The 15,954-nt window shown below is 40.7% G+C and overlaps 1 protein-coding gene across 4 annotated transcripts in view; it reads right to left on the bottom strand.

Moving 5' to 3' along the window:
• znf609b (zinc finger protein 609b) overlaps positions 1–6,918 on the bottom strand; it is an 83,830-nt gene extending 76,912 nt beyond the window's left edge. The window contains exon 1 of one of the 4 annotated variants that reach the window (XM_082526533.1): positions 6,195–6,918. The gene's annotated coding sequence lies outside the window, so the exon portion shown is untranslated. Of the gene's footprint in view, positions 1–6,190 lie in introns of all 4 variants that reach the window. The other 3 variants (XM_082526531.1, XM_082526530.1, XM_082526532.1) reach the window with 3 other exon arrangements.
• Positions 6,919–15,954: the final 9,036 nt, after the last annotated feature.

Below are 15,954 nucleotides of genomic sequence, written 5' to 3'. Positions count from 1 at the left end.
CTATCAAAGAAAAAACAATTCATATCAACACATTAAACATTTACACCAACACCAATAAATCTGCAATACATCCATTTCCAGTTTGTTCTATCCGATAACGCAAGTGTAAAGCACATCTCAAATCACTGTACAATTTAAAGCAAAAATAAAAACCTGGCCTATTACTGTTGCTCGAAGATCCAGCACTAAATTCTTCAGTGATGTTTTCATTACTGAACAGCTGAAAATACATAATGCCTACTAAACTAGCCCCATGATATATTGAGCCCTGCAAAAATCAAACAACTACAGCCTTTAATCCCAGTTAATTCTTTATCCATGCACAGTAAAAAGGAACTGGACATGATCGCCGTGCACCTCGAACGACAACCCTTTGGTGGGCTTTAAACCGAAGCCGCTTTGATGGGAATGCGTTTCAAACTAAAACAACATTAAAACTCTATACATCTGTTTCCATGCATGCCCGGGCAGAGGGATGAAACAGGATAGTAGATCTCTGTTAACACTTGCACAGTTTTAGACTGACGAAGGAAATGGTGCTCTTTGAAAGTGGTTGCCGTTCCAATTGATCATCCGTGTTTTTCACATTAGACTGCAGCAATTGTGGATGTTCTCTCATTTACTCATCAATATAACAAGCAAGGCTGGTGTCATCTGAGAGCGACAACAGTTTCTCTTTGATTCTACAGATGACAGTGGATTCTGCTGTATGATTAGGGCAACAGGGATAGAGCCTCCCACTCACTGCCACCACGCTACACTATTGATGTGCTCTGAGGAATTCCCGCGCATCACTTCAAAGACCTTTCTTGCTCTACACTAAGCTCAACTCAAAAACATATCTTCATAAAAGACCATGACATTCCTACAGCTAAAAGCGAGCTTATATCTGGGAAAGACATAATTGCTTCGCGTCAAAAAATGGATACGCTGTATGTTCTGTAGAGCAACTTAGAAAAAAAATAATATTATATTGTAGCATTTTCTTTACTATTTTAATCAACCATTTATAGATGTGCATGTAGCAGCGAAAAGATAACCACTGTCAGGAACAAGTGATGCACCACTGATTAATGAGGTCACACTGCTTATGAATGGAGGAGTGAAGGCAGCACTAAATGCAATGGTGTGGTAAAAAACCCCAAAGGTTTTGTAATAACAGAAACACAACTATCCTTTTGAATCGACCCCCATAATTGCTGTGGCTTTCCTTTCTACAATCACACGGGACGATACTTCAAACCAAAAGCAAATGAGACAGCATTTCTGCAGCACTCAAGTCTGTGCTGCGCCACAAAAGCTGACAATATCTTTATAGCCTGTGTGGGAGAGACTTGAGTGTAACCTGGGCTCACATCCCAGGAAAAGATGGATCACTGGTTTCTGGCAAAACAGCAGCTGTGCAACAAGCATTCAAAGTGCCCCCCCCCCTCCCCCGCTGTAATGGGCAATTCACAAGTGAGAAATCCAATGAAAGCTGCAAAACCTGAAGCAGAGCTGCATATTCTGATACAACATTACAGCCCGCACGACAATTGTCACATCCTCAACTTTGTCAACAAAATGGTAGCCTCAGGAAATAGAGACGGCGGCAACATCCACACAATCAGTTTTCATATATAAAATCTATTTTGGGGGCCAGATGAGGCACATTTTCCCCCCACTACAAGCTTCCCTAGCCCACCCACACAATGGATGGCTCAATAAATATTGCCATCTATTCTGACTGTCAGTTTCCATTGTCCTGCATTTACTATGCTTGAACAAGCAAATAAAAAAATAAACAAAAACACAAAAAAACCCACCATTTTAATAATTGCATTACATAATTACGCATTTCAGTAATATTTCGCAGTTTTCAGGTGTAGCGCAGCTTTTAAGCCTTGCCGCGGCCTTTTACATTATAATCTCGACAGTCATGTTCATATCGAAAGATGATGGAAATTACATAAGCACTTCTGAACCGTCCACCCACCTGTCTTTCCACAAGCTACGAAAACAAGACAGGACACTCCACGGAGCACTTGATTGATTACAGGAAATGTTTAATCAAAGTCTGAACTCACTGCAGACCTAGTCAGCTGTTACAAGCAGATACAGCATAGTCAAAATTCACAGGTAGCCAAGTGTGCAACACACAGCGGCACAGGCTAAAAATATAAACAATCAACCGTTTTCTTAAGTTGTTGTCCCCCCAAAAAAAGGATTTAAATATGCCATCAAAACATATTGGGTTACCAAAGCCTATGCTACTTTCTCTTCATGCTAGAAGTGTGAAATGAAGTCCCAGGTGTCTCCCTCACTCCTTTTCAACTGTGTGCACATGCAAAGGAAATAGCGAAAGCTGCACCTCTGCAGGTTAGCTGTTCCAATGGAACACAGTATGCACTATGGTAGGTAGGTAAGTAGCTATTTTAACCAAGTGCTATATTGCATTAACAATTACTGACTACAATTTGGAGGTCAGGTCATGTAGGTAATGCTGTTTTTCTGAAGGCACTCAAGCGTTCCATGTTAGAGCTTCCCTGCAGTGCTTCAATAAGCCCATCCCCCCATCACTCAGAGTGGATCGCTTCAAAAGAATCTTAACCTTGGAGAAACGCTGCATGTATGTTTTAAAGTACAAAGATTTTCATCTAATCACAACCTGCCTATTGACACTAACTGCATTAAAGCACTCGCCACTTCACAAAGGGAACTGGAATCCATATGAGTCTCATTCCTCATGATCCATTTCATTGCTAATGTAAAACCCAGGAGTATAATTGAATATGTGGATATATGTGCACCTGTAAAAAAGGCTTAATTCAAGTGGTTTGAAAATAAAAGGCACCGTAAGCCTTCAAATGACCAGCTACCTTTGAGGATATAGGTTAAATCCTTTCTGAGTTTGCTATCAGCTGGTGTGTGGCCACAACATGACGGCAGCCTTACAAAGCCAACATAATCCCCTTGTCCTGGACTAATCTAATGCCCTGGACCTCAAAACAAACACTTTTAATGCTCTTCTTGCACAGTGTTTCTTTGGTATATAGTCTGAGGCACAACAGATTTTTAAAAAGGTGAAAGGCTGGTCACAGTTAACGCAAAACAAATCTGAGCCAAAGCCCAGTGCCATCACGTACATTAGTAACTTTTACAGTCAGTTGCTGTCCTTTAAAAACATTACATACCAGCAGCTGAGTTATCAAGGACATCATACTGTTGAATAAGGAAATGGGAATTTCCTCAAGTGGCGTTGCTCTCGTGTTCAGTCACTTCACAAGCTATGGTCTGTCAGACTGTATGAAATCTATCTGCCATGCTATAACAAGGATCCTAACACCCTTATACTGATTAAAACAAATTACTACTTAAAAAAAAAGAAAAAAAGAAAAGGTAATCAGATGGAGAGGAACTGCCTTTGAAAAGGTACTGAGCTGGAATGAAAGCTATGCCAGCTCTATGCCTTACAGTGAAATTGCTCAATTTTGTCCACCAAAAGAAAAAATAGCAAAGGACATGTTTGCTCTGTGGAAACATTGCTATTATTAAAAGGGACACCAGTGCTTTCACATGTATGAATTCAATTTCAGGGCAAATCCTCTGGGCTTAACACTGTTATATTACCGTCTTTTGTATTGATTTCAATGTGACAAAGACATGAGAAGAATGAGTAATAAACCTCTAGGTAAAACAAAGTGTTCAAAAAGAAATCAATACAAAACAAGTCGGTAATAATACGTAGTGACCAAACACTCTTCCAGCAAGCGTAAAAGACCTCAATCATTTATTGGAACCACTAGCAAATTAATGTTAGTCTGGTTAAGGTGATCCTTTTGCTGCCCGCTCTGATATAGGTTATTTGGCTAGTTGCACTGAAAATAATATGAACCGTCACTAAACCTCAGAACGAATGCATTTTATGCTGCCTTGGGTCACGTGCGTGAATTTCTATTGACTTGACATTATTTCACATAAGTCACTTGAAATCATTAAGTCCCGTCAGGCCTTAATGACTGCATACCAAGTCTTAAATGAGGAACTCTTACACCTCTATGCCAAAAAGCTGGTATGAGAAAACCACAGGTCTGCTGCAGACTGGCCTGGACTCAAACAACTTCCAACACGTCCCACATTGCCGAATAGGGAACAAACGCTTCATGCACATTATTCCAAAGTAGCTTAATATTACAGTGCAGAAAAGTGTCTTCAAATGGTGTCCAGAGTTTTCGCGAGACAATGTATCCAACCTGATTTAATAGTAAATGAAGCATTAGCCAGGAATGCCTGAGGCTCTTGAGAAACTAGTGACATGTTTAATGATTGAGTATTCAGTTACTGTCAACTATAGTAGTTTTGTGTAAACAAATACATTTCATTAACAAAAGAACCACTCATTCCACTCATTTGCATTGGTTTCACCTCATTTACGGCTTGGGTGGATGGTACAGTCGATGGCTCAGACAACATTTCGCTCTTAAAGTAAGAAGATAGTTACTTCTATCACTAAATTTAAATTGTTAAGGCTTCATGGTGGACAAATTGTAGTTTGTTTCATTTCTGTACTTCAATCTCATAACCTATTATTGGAAAATGACATCAGCTTCACCTACTTATCCATCTACCTCGAGTACTCTGTAATAATATCTGAAGTTTGGGGTTCTGCAACCGCTTGCAAATATCTCATTGCGAGATCATCCACCCACGCCAGATATCCTTACACTTAGGCATGCCACATGGAAGACCTTGAGTGTTGTATTGTAAGCACTTAGCGGTTGTGCTTGCAAAAACAGAAATGTGCAATACAAATGACAAATGTCCTCAACAAATCATATTTAATTGACTGCCAGCACTAGGTCATCGTACACATTAAGCAGGATTGTGCAAAGCCTGTGACACGTTTATGTTGCAAGCTTGCACAACAATTAAAACCATGTCTCACTTTTTCCCAATGAACCCATGCTGTTAAAAAAATAATAATAAAATTCTGCACACTGGAGCATTTTTGAGATATATATATAAATAAAAATACATTTAACACTACTGCAGTCTTGTATCTTGACTAATGAATATGTTGAACACTTTAACCTGCAGCTAAGTACTAGACTGAGACTACTTTGCTAGTCTTTAATGTGGTCCTGTTACAGTCCATGGAGCAGCACAGACCATGGGGTAGAGCACAGGGTTAGCCCACAGTGGTCCTGTTAAAAAGGAAATCTTGTGCTTGAGCTGAATGACTCAATTCACTGAGATGGGACACCCCCAAGAACATGAGCTGACAAAACGTGACTTGTTTTAGTTTTTTTAGTTTTTTTTTTTTCGGGGGGGGGGGGGGGGGGTTCCATGGAAGTCCTTACCATAGCTACATATTAACATGATCCACCATTTTGTAAAATTTTTAGCTGTAATACAGAGCACTTTGTCTGAAGCCACAACCTGTAACAAGAGTTGTAGCACTTGTTTACACTGCTCTGTGTGTGTGTGTGTGTGTGTGTGTGTGTGTGTGTGTGTGTGTGTTAACACCAGTATACGTGTGGTTTCAAACAGATTCACACAGATCCTCACACTCTGCTCTAAATCATCACTAGTAGCACGTTAAAAGATCAGGCTTTCATTTTCATGTCTACTTAAGTGCCCCTCGCAATTCACTAACGAGACCCCCTGGGAGTCCCCGGTACCCAGATTGGGAAACACTGTGGTCACTTCACTGGCGGAATTTGCAGCTTCAAATCTGCCCAGATCCATATTTTATCTCCAAACATGGGGGGGGGGGGGGGGGGGGGTGTCGTTTAAAAACAAAAACTATTAGTGAAGTCAGCCAAGTGTATTCTGGGGCTAATAAATATTGCAGTCCCCGAGGGTAACTGTCACGACCCGTGAGCTCAACTTAAAGAATCTGTTAGCAGTGCTTTAACGGTTACGGTACCAGCTTCACTTTCACACGTTAGCTGAAGTTCAAGAAGCAGATAGAGCTAACTTAGCTCGGTGTAATGAGCTAATCTAAGTGTAACGTTAGCTCTCTGGCAGACAAACAATGAGCTCAGAGTGCAGTCAGCCTTGGCTAGCTTGCTTGCTGCTGCATGCTGTGTTGGCTACATAACGTAAAGCTAGCCAGCTTGCCATGCACACAAGGCTAACGTTAAATGGCTAACGACTCGTAGCACTATCAACAATAAGAAGAAAAAAAGAAGAAAAAAAATGTACTTACTTACCGACTTAGCTAGACACTCCTATTCCAAACCGTGGTCTGCCCATGGTGGTGTATGCTCCATAAAAAGAACAAATCAACGGTAATTATGCTTTACTTATAAGAAAACCTCTAAAAAAAAATCTGAAGCACCAGAAAGCAGTGGCAGCGCACTCCCCAAGACATCCAACACAAGAGAGGAGGGGAGGCCAGCGATTCACTGGACTTCTGCCATCACACTTCGAGATACCGTCCACAGCGTAAACAGCCGAGTCCCGAGCGCATTTTTATCGGTGCCGTCTCAAGCCAGACACAAGTCCGGTCCTCTCCAGCGACCCTCTGTCAATTATTCCCACAGCAAATAGCTTTCAATCCAGGTTAATTCCTCCGTATTCACCGTCTCTGGATGAGCGCCGTGCTGGTTCTTCGTGTGGGAACTGATACAATGTAGCCAACCAGCAGCAGCGATTAGGAAATCCAGGATAGAGAAGTTCCTCTCGGAATGGACTGGGATACGTCAGGTACAATGCATGGAACTGGATTAACCAGCCTGGACTGTGACTGTCTCTGTGTGTGTGTGTGTGTGTGTGTGTGTGTGTGTGTGTGTGTGTGTGTGTGTGTGTGTGTGTGTGTGTGTGTGTGTGTGTGTGTGTGTGTGTTAGTTTTCAGTTCTAGCCGCTGCTGTGGTTTTTACACAGAGACAGGGCCTTAGCCAGGATTTTAAAAAATACTGAGGTCATAGGTTCAATCTTCTCCTCTCTCAGTTCTTATAATGGAGTAAGGCTTCTTTAAGCTATCTATAAATAATACTGCTTTCCTATAAATAACACCGATTTCAGATTTATTGTTAAATGTAGGACAGAGCACAATTACCAAAATCAACTAGCAGCCCAAAACATCAAAATGTTAAATGCAGCCTTCCATGATCCAGAAAAGACACCAATAATCCTCCATAAATTGTCTGTAGTTTACTCACTTAAGTGACTCTTCATTTTTTTTTAAAATGATGTGATTTGACATTAAAAATATTTTAAATAATGCCTTCACATAAAAGTGTCTAAAACATTAGAAAATACCAAACAATAGACAATAGACCACTTTTTTGCTACATTACAGTTCAGGGATAGAAATGCTAATAATCTGATGATGATGATTTGTTGATGACTGTGTGATAATGGGAAGTCAGACATAAATTGTCTGGCCTTCATCATGTGTTTATAAGACACAACTAATGATATTGTCAGTACACTCCGAAAAATATGCAAGTTACTCTTGGCCTATCAAAAGGTCAACATCATAGGTATATTTTTAAATCAGTCGTGTGACAGGACTCTAGCTCCCCTTACTGCTTCCATAGGAATTAAGAGGGTCAGTCTCAAACAAGTACTGCCAATCAAATGTACTTGAAGTAATCATCAGCAAATCCGACTGCCTCTTTAAGCGCAGATGTTTTAGCAGTTTGCTGGTCTGAGGGGTTCAGGTGTGTGTAGATACGATTTTCTAAGTAGTATGACGTCCTAGCAAATTCATCACAAGGTCAGACCCTACAATGCTCAGGGAAATTGTAAAAACGGGGGAGGGGGGGGGGGGGATCCAGGTGGTACATTTTAGCCTCTAGAGACCTCAGTTAGCATGTTAAATGTGTAAAACATGTTTCAAACAGTATCCAGACCAGAGTTTTTCAGTAATGAACAGCGGCATATTTAGCAAATACCAAATCAACAGAAACACCTCATACTAACTGTCAAACACATGGTGAAAACAAGCCCACAAACTCAGTGAATTAAAGGGACATTGTAGAGAAAAATGGACCAAACTTTCTTGACAACAATATGAGACACTGATTAAGTAGTTCAAAAAATTATTACTTCAAGATTTTGCTGGTAAACGTTGTTCTAAAAACTACTAAATCACACTTAGCCTGTTAAAGAGTAATAACACACATACACATACCAACACTTATTAACGGAGCTTGGAGTGACCATGTAAAAAAAACTGAATTAATTGTGTATAAAAAATTCATTAGGGAATTAGTAATTATTATTATTAGGCAGTCACATATGGATTCATCACCGTGTAATAAGCCATCAGATCTGCAGGGGGGAAACTGATAAATGGTTTTTAGAGTAATCCTGGTCTGCCCTGGAATGTTACATGTTTAAAAAGTGCAGTATTGTTCATATTTTCCCTACCAGCCTTTTCCAGAAGGAAAGTGGCTGAACAGTTCAGTGGAGCGGTCTACCTGATGAACTAAAGAGCTTACCTAAAACAATAAAGCAGGTGTTACTCTGGAGTCTGGACAGGGGTAAACACTGACCAAAGGGATTTGTCACAACCTGGCAACCCAAATGTTCACATAACTGGCTTATAAATGATCAAATACACTTAGTATGTGACTTATTCAACCTGTACAAGCCCATAGGGATGTTTTGTCGTTAGAAAGTGGCAGCACTGACGCATCATGATGAATGTACTCTAACTCGGTTTTAAAAAAGGGGAACCAAATGTGCATTTTGTTGAATGACAACACTTTTAAATCTGTAAAAACTGTGATTCTACACAAGAAAGCAACACGGAGGCAAAAACTTGATCTTCACGCTTGAGGCAAATTGGACATGTTACCTTAGTGACTGCCAGCTGGGTTCAGATTTTGCTGAAGTGAATCTATAACAACAACTGACGGGGAGTTTCTCAGAAAACATTAAGCTGGCAAAGGAAAAGATTCCAACAATAAGACCCTTGGACATGTCATGAATCCAGTTCTCCCAGATCCACGGATAACCTTTCATGTGTACCAGCTTCAAACACCATGAAGGCTTTAAGTCGTTGTCTCGCTCAGTGCTGGTTTCCCAGGCAACAAGAATATGATAATGTTGCCTTTGACATGACAGAAGGAATCATCTCGCTAACAAACAGAGACAACAGGCACAGGGAGGGCTCGGAGAGAGGCAGGGGAGGGGGCTGAATTAATGGACTCATTTTCACACAGAGGGAAACACAGCGGCAGCAGCTACTTACCATCCTCCATCTTCCTCTATTGCCTCCAATGCATTCCTGCTGGCAGGCACACTCTTGCTCTCCCGAGGGAACAGCCAGCCTCCATTGGAAAGCTAAATAACAGTCAGTGGCCAGTGGGGACCGGAGGGGGACAGCTTTCTGATGAAGGCTGCCCTTCAAGGCTGTATGGCTCCAAACCAAGTGCTCTCGCTGCTTAGCGTCACACCAGCTAAAACCTGAAATGAACAAGCTGTGTGGACGCCATGTGTTTTCCATCAGTGAAGAGGGGTTAATCAGCCAGCCATGTGGAATCACAGAGGGGCTGGCTTGATTCATGTGATCATCTTTCCATTACTCTATAAAAGAAACTGTAAAGCCCCAAAGCCCATCTGTAAGAAACTTGTTCTTTAGCACATGTTTGAAAATCCATATCAGCTAACAGCCTTGTTGAAGAAACTGATGCAACAGAATAAAATGACATGAAATAACACAGTCACAGAAAATAAAAATGTATCGTCCTTACCTAGATTAAAAAGGCAAAGCCTACTGAATGGACTGTTTTTGTCATACACATTAATGCTTTCACATTTTAGTCCTCACTTTGCTCCAGACTGAAATGTCCCATCATTAATGTTTGTGCTAACAATACATCTTTTAAATTGCAAGGTATCTCAGCTTAATGTTTTTTACATAACATCTTGTGTTTTGAACAGATTAAGTCTAAATGTAAAGATACAAATGTGACATGTACTGTTAACACTGCTGATTTAATCTTGTTACATTTACATCTGCTCAGATTGATTTTTTTTTTCTAGTGCATGACATTAACTTGTTTATTGTTTTCTTTGACTGAAATGTTACAAGAATCTGTTACATGCAGGCATTCGTTCCCCCCTTGAGAATGAAGGGTAATAACCTTGTTTCTCAGCGCCATCATTGTTGAAATCTTTCATTTGGTTTACAATTAAATTCCTCACGAAACCATTACAATCCCATCGTCTTTGACTGTACTTTGTGTTTAGTACCACTTAAAAAATATTAGCACCAAATGAAAATGGCGATGGCGGGAATGGTGAGAGTTTTTATTAATCCAAGTCAATTCAGTTTTATTTAGATAGCACCAATCACAACACCAGTCACCTCAAAGCTCTTTATATTCCAACAATAATAGAGAAAGTGCTTTAAACAGGACCCAGGCTCAGGGAGGGACAGCAATCTGCTGCGTCCATCAGCACACCAGCTTCTTCTTTGAGGATGTTAGCCCCACAAAGGTCGGAGATTGGGTCTAGTGTAAAAATGGGTGTAATTAGCCATAGGCAAGACTACAAAAAAGTGCTCTAGTCCACAGTTTTATGCCTCTAAGTGTATGCATAATATTTTCTCTATCTGTACCCATATAAACTATATGGACAAAAGCATGTTACACCTACAGGATCTGCTCCCGTCATAGTAACCAGTGCCATGAAGCTCCCGGTGCACAGTTTTTGTGCTGATGTTAATGACATTTGAAACCCTGCACTTACTGAGTCACCAGAGTATTAGTGACTTTTATGTACAATGGGCCTTAGCAGTTGGTGACCCCGCTCTGTAACCCTACATGATGTGCCACTTTGTGTCCGAGTTCCTGTGGTTCCTAAACACTTCCGGTATGGAATTACACCACTTACAGCTGATGGTGGAACATCGACAAGTGAAGAAATGTTACAAATTGACTTGCTGTAATGGTGATATCCTATTACAGCACCATCTTCCAACTCAGCGAGCTCTATAGAACCATCCATTCTTTCTGTCTGTGTAGGCGCTTGGTCATCCAGGTCGTGGTAGCCTTCACAGCTTGGAAAAGGAGGAATCCAAGAGGCTTTTTCAGTCCCGTGTAATAAACCTCTAGAGGAGGCTGTCTTCTTTGGAGGTGGTCCTGAGGGTCGTTAACCTACTATTGATCTTGTGAGTAGTCACGTAAGCTGAGGTGTCAAAAAAGCCGTGGGTCATCCCCATCACCCGGGCAGACAGGTGAAACCTCTGTTAGACCTTACCCCACCCCACTATCACGTAAACTATTGAGGTTACCTGAGGCAAGGTGTGAATGGGGGTTGAAACCCCTGGGAAGGGATTTCAGGACTGCATTGCAGGTGGCTCATAGCTGATGTCGTAAGCCGACACCTCTGTTTAATGATGGTCGTTCACGGTGGACATAGATGGTCTCCTTTACTCCTCTTTCAAACCTTCTGTCTTCTCAGTCCAAAACGGGCGTCCTTGAAAGACTGACCTTTGTCCTTAAGGTGCCTTCTATGCTAACTTTACATATAAACAAACTATATTTCGACACCTTACTTTATAAATACGCTGTACTTTTCAAGGGGCAGGCTGTATTATGGAGCTTTCCCTTTTACATCTTTATTTAATATTAATTATATTGATGTGCAGGGTGGATATTGTGTTATTAATCTTTTGTACAATCCAAATATGAAAAAGGACTCTCAGTCTCACCAAGTTACATGAAAAAATAAACGCCATCACATTTTGCGGACTTGTGTGACCTTATGTAAATCTAACTTTATATTTTTTCTTTCACAGTTCAAACATAACTTTTAAAGGACTGCACAGGAAAGGAATGTTTCTTTTCCTCTGTAATACCACTATTACAGTATTACTATAACAACACAAGATGGGGAAATATAGTTTGTTTTTCAGCAAAACTACCAAGAAATTTGGCAGTACTTAAAATTATTTACAGTATAATCATTTCTTTGTTTCCTGTAAAACTTGTGAAACTCTTTTTCTAGTTTACCTACCTTTAAGTGTTTGTAGGTAAATATATTTACTTTCTTATTTCACATAAAGTACATTGAAATGCCATTGAATTACAGGGTAATTATGCTTTTAGTTGGGGGCTGTATTATAAAGTGTTACAGCGTTATGTACACTCCTCTTTTTCACAGGAAGCAGTGAATGAGCGAACCCCGCGTTGCGAGAGAATGAGACGGACAGAAGATGAGTTGCAGTTGTTGGGATTTGATGACCTGACTTGTCTGGTCGTAGCCATCAGCGAAGGTCGTGTAATGGATTGGAGTCATGCAGACAACAAAGTACATTAAGACGAGGAGAAATCACCCTTGTTGAATATAAGGTCACTTAAGAGCCAAGAATTAATCAACATAATGAACATAGACGTCAGTAAAGTAATATGAGATATATTATGCTGGGGAGATTATTTTAAAGCAAAGTTGTAAGACCAATCTGCTTCCTAGACTAATCTCAGGTCAAATACATGACCTAAATAATGCATAAAAAGGCTCAATCAAAGGAAACTGTGGGGTGGGGGTTCAGACTGTTAAAGATGTACTCTTTTGTCTAGATTGCGCTCATAGCAACGCACCCCTCCTCTGACAAGCAAAATGAGATCAAGCATGAAAGCAATGACATCTTTTACTGCATGTTCTAAATTTGTATGAAGCATCTAATTTGGGACAAACTTGGGGTTTGACCCAATTAGTCAAACAGAAATCATACCACAGTCATGAGGCATTTGCAAAAGACATCTTTGCATGTAAGAGACTGAGAACAAAAGCTTTATTGTCAGTTTGATGATTAGAAGACAGTCGATTTTTTTTCCCCCCTTCCTAAAAGTTTTAATCTTTCGTGTCCTCAAATGGCAGCAGTTTTCTCACACATCTGCAACTCTTTATACAAACAAGCTGTTGGCAAAAAAAGTGTTTGTATTTATTGTCTATCATATAGCAATATGCAAATAGTTAATCCAGAGTAATCATGTTATGTATCTGTTACAGTGCTTGCTCCTGAGAAAACAGAAGCCTGGAAGGGACTATTTTACATATTCAAGAGTCTAAGGCTTTACAAATCACTATGTTCAGAGATTTAATCCTCCTGACAGAGGAGGCCATGAAGACAGACGGTCTACAGTAATGTCTACAGTGTGGCATTATGTGAATTAATAAGACCCAAAAGCTGTGAAGACTTCTTGGTGGGGGATTCTGTAGGTGGGCATTTTATTCTGATTTAAAGACCCCAGAGTCTGTTTAGTTTGGAGTTTTGGAGCAATTTCCCTCGGCGCTTCTGTCGGATTGACTTTGAGAAAAATCAACATGGCCATAATTTTAAGTATCACCTACTCCATTTGTGTCACTACAGATACCATCTCATTCAGGAGCACAGCAAGGTCAAAGGTCAGGGATTAAATTGACCTCTTATCAGTGGATCTTTAGAAATGGCCAGCAATTGAAAGCCGTTTGTGATGGGAAATCCATTTTTAATTGAACTGATGCAACTGCACTCCCTTTGTGAATCCTGGAAGTCAGGTCAGCAGGCTTTCGGAATCTGAGATAGTTTCTTTTATTTATTTATTTCTCCGATCAGGATTATTTGTGGAGAAGGTAATTTATAGATCTGATATGAACATTTACGGTGGCCCATCTTTTAAGGTGCAAGCAGGTCATAGCTCTTCTTGAGCTGTGGTCACATAAAGAGATCCACTTCTTATCGCTCCCACTGTGTGTATTTCTCACTGCCCTTGAGGGAATATAAGCTTTCAAAAGACTCATGCGCCTTCCCTCCTCCAATGGGGCCCAACCTTAGATCTGTGGACTATGTAGATTCTACACTGAATGGAAAAGATAGCAATTGTGCTCTTTTAGTTTATGCATCAACATCAGTTGTGATGAAGGAATGGGATTTCATGCAACAACAAAAAAAGCTGTGAGGACTGTGAACAAGTGGGTATGAGCTATAGAAATTAATAGTGCAGCAGTTTGGGAAATGCCAAGAGTTAAATGAGAAGTTCAGTGGCTGCACAGTAAATACGATGCTACAGCTGAGTTGGCTTAGTGGAGCTGGAAACACCTAGCTAAACTCCCTCCAAACATAATTCCCCTACCATCAAATGTGCTAAATTAAGCTTACAGATCTATCTTCAAGTGGCATCTGGCTTCTCAAGTCACACACAAACCATTTGAAAGTCCTGATGGCTTGAGATGAAAACACCGTCTTAAATCCCAGGATGTTTTTGAAGTAACGAGCGACCATTGCGTCAGATTTTGCGGTCAAGCTGTCTTAAATGAGCAAATATTGACCCACTCATTCCTCAAAATTTCCTTTTGTACAACCACCATGGCTTGACAGGCAGCGATCCATGACAGATTATGAGATGGATGAGCCATAAGCTGTTACCGGGTTTGTATTGTTCCCCAGCCTGCCACCACCTCTTCTGAAGTGCTGCGAAGCACTAATTCCTCTTCCAGGCCTGTGGGGATGGGGGTGGCGGTGGAGGATGGGACCCTGTGCCCTCAGACCAATCAGTCTCTCAGCAAGCACACAAAGGTCCTGCTGCTTCTACAACTGGAAACTTGGCTCGACGGTGAGGAGGGCATGCTGTTGGAAAGGAGTCAATTACATTTCTTTTCATTTAGAAAATTCAGTTGACAAATAAACAGGTTATCCTATTTATGTCTAATTTAATTTATAACTTCAGCTAAACGGATCAAAGTTGGAGGGTGGCAGGAATTGTACTTGGAATTCCTGCTTCTGAAACAGGTGGTGCTCAAAATTGGATGATGCCATGCTTGTTATATTGCTTCATCTACTCTGATTAGTTCCTCTCCCTTGTTCACCAGCAGAATTAACAGCAGGGTGGTTGGTGTGTGATGAAGAAGCTGAATCACTGACATTATGTTACTTTGAAAACAAAATAATTTCACAAAAACTACCAGAGACAAAATGATTAACTCCCCTGATGCTAACAGTCATTTGTGTATCCTCTTAGCTAGGAAACAACCACAAGGATACGCATGTGTGACAAAAGTCAGACACACATCTCCTGTGCAATCCCAGCCCGTTCTTATTTGGCGAATCTCTCAATCTCCTCCAAATTCAATGGTCTGGTATGAACCTGTGTCTTTGACAGTCCGGTCAATAACATTCACTTTGGTTTTCTGGTGGTAGCTCTTGACCAGGAGTGACACATGTTGGGGGTCAGTGTCGTGTTGGAAGACAAAGCGACAACACAGACACAGTTTTGTTGCTGAAACTTGTGGTTTTCTTTCAGAATCTCACATATCCTTCTTTATTCATGATTCCTTCCACCTTGACGAGATTCCCAGTTCCCGGTGCACTGAAACTCTCCCACATCATAACACCCCCACCACGTTTCGCTTCGATGATGCTCTTTGCATTGTTCACCGCTCCCTTTTTATTTCAAACACAAACAGCCTCTCTGTGGCAAAACAGCTCTAGTGTCGTCTCATCTGACCAAAGGATGAGCTTCCAGTACGCAAAATCTTTCTCCAGGTTGTCCTCAGCATACTTGTATTTTGAATTATGTTCAAGTTGCTTGAGGGGGTCTCTTCTGTAGAAGTTTTTCTTGGTATGCAACCTCACAGTTCAGTCCCGTTCAGGGTTCTGGGGTATCATTAGTTTTTGTTTTTTTATCAAGGATCTTTGAAACTTTTTGCTTCTGTCTGGTTTCGTCTGTTCTTTGAATTTCTTGATGATACTTTTCTCCAGTTCTTGACACCCCCCCCCCCCACCCCCACTCACTAAAATAGTTTTGTGATTGTGTGGAAATAGAAATAAGTCACGCTTTCTAGAGAAAACTAGCATGTTTAGAAATGCTTTGAGAAAAAACACTTTACAGACACTTTAAAATCCGGATGATTTGCTGCCAGCACTTTCATCTGTTGCAGTTCACCGTGGCTCCGACTTCGTGTCAGGTTTACTATATAAAATGGATCACCTCGAGCATTTCCTCCACACATCGCATCATCTTTTGTGCACGA

The sequence above is a fragment of the Aulonocara stuartgranti genome (assembly GCF_965226115.1).
Source record: "Aulonocara stuartgranti genome assembly, chromosome: 1".
NCBI classification, from domain to species: domain Eukaryota; kingdom Metazoa; phylum Chordata; class Actinopteri; order Cichliformes; family Cichlidae; genus Aulonocara; species Aulonocara stuartgranti.
Note: the sequence above shows the minus strand (reverse complement) of the source record. Positions and strands in the feature narration are given on the sequence as shown.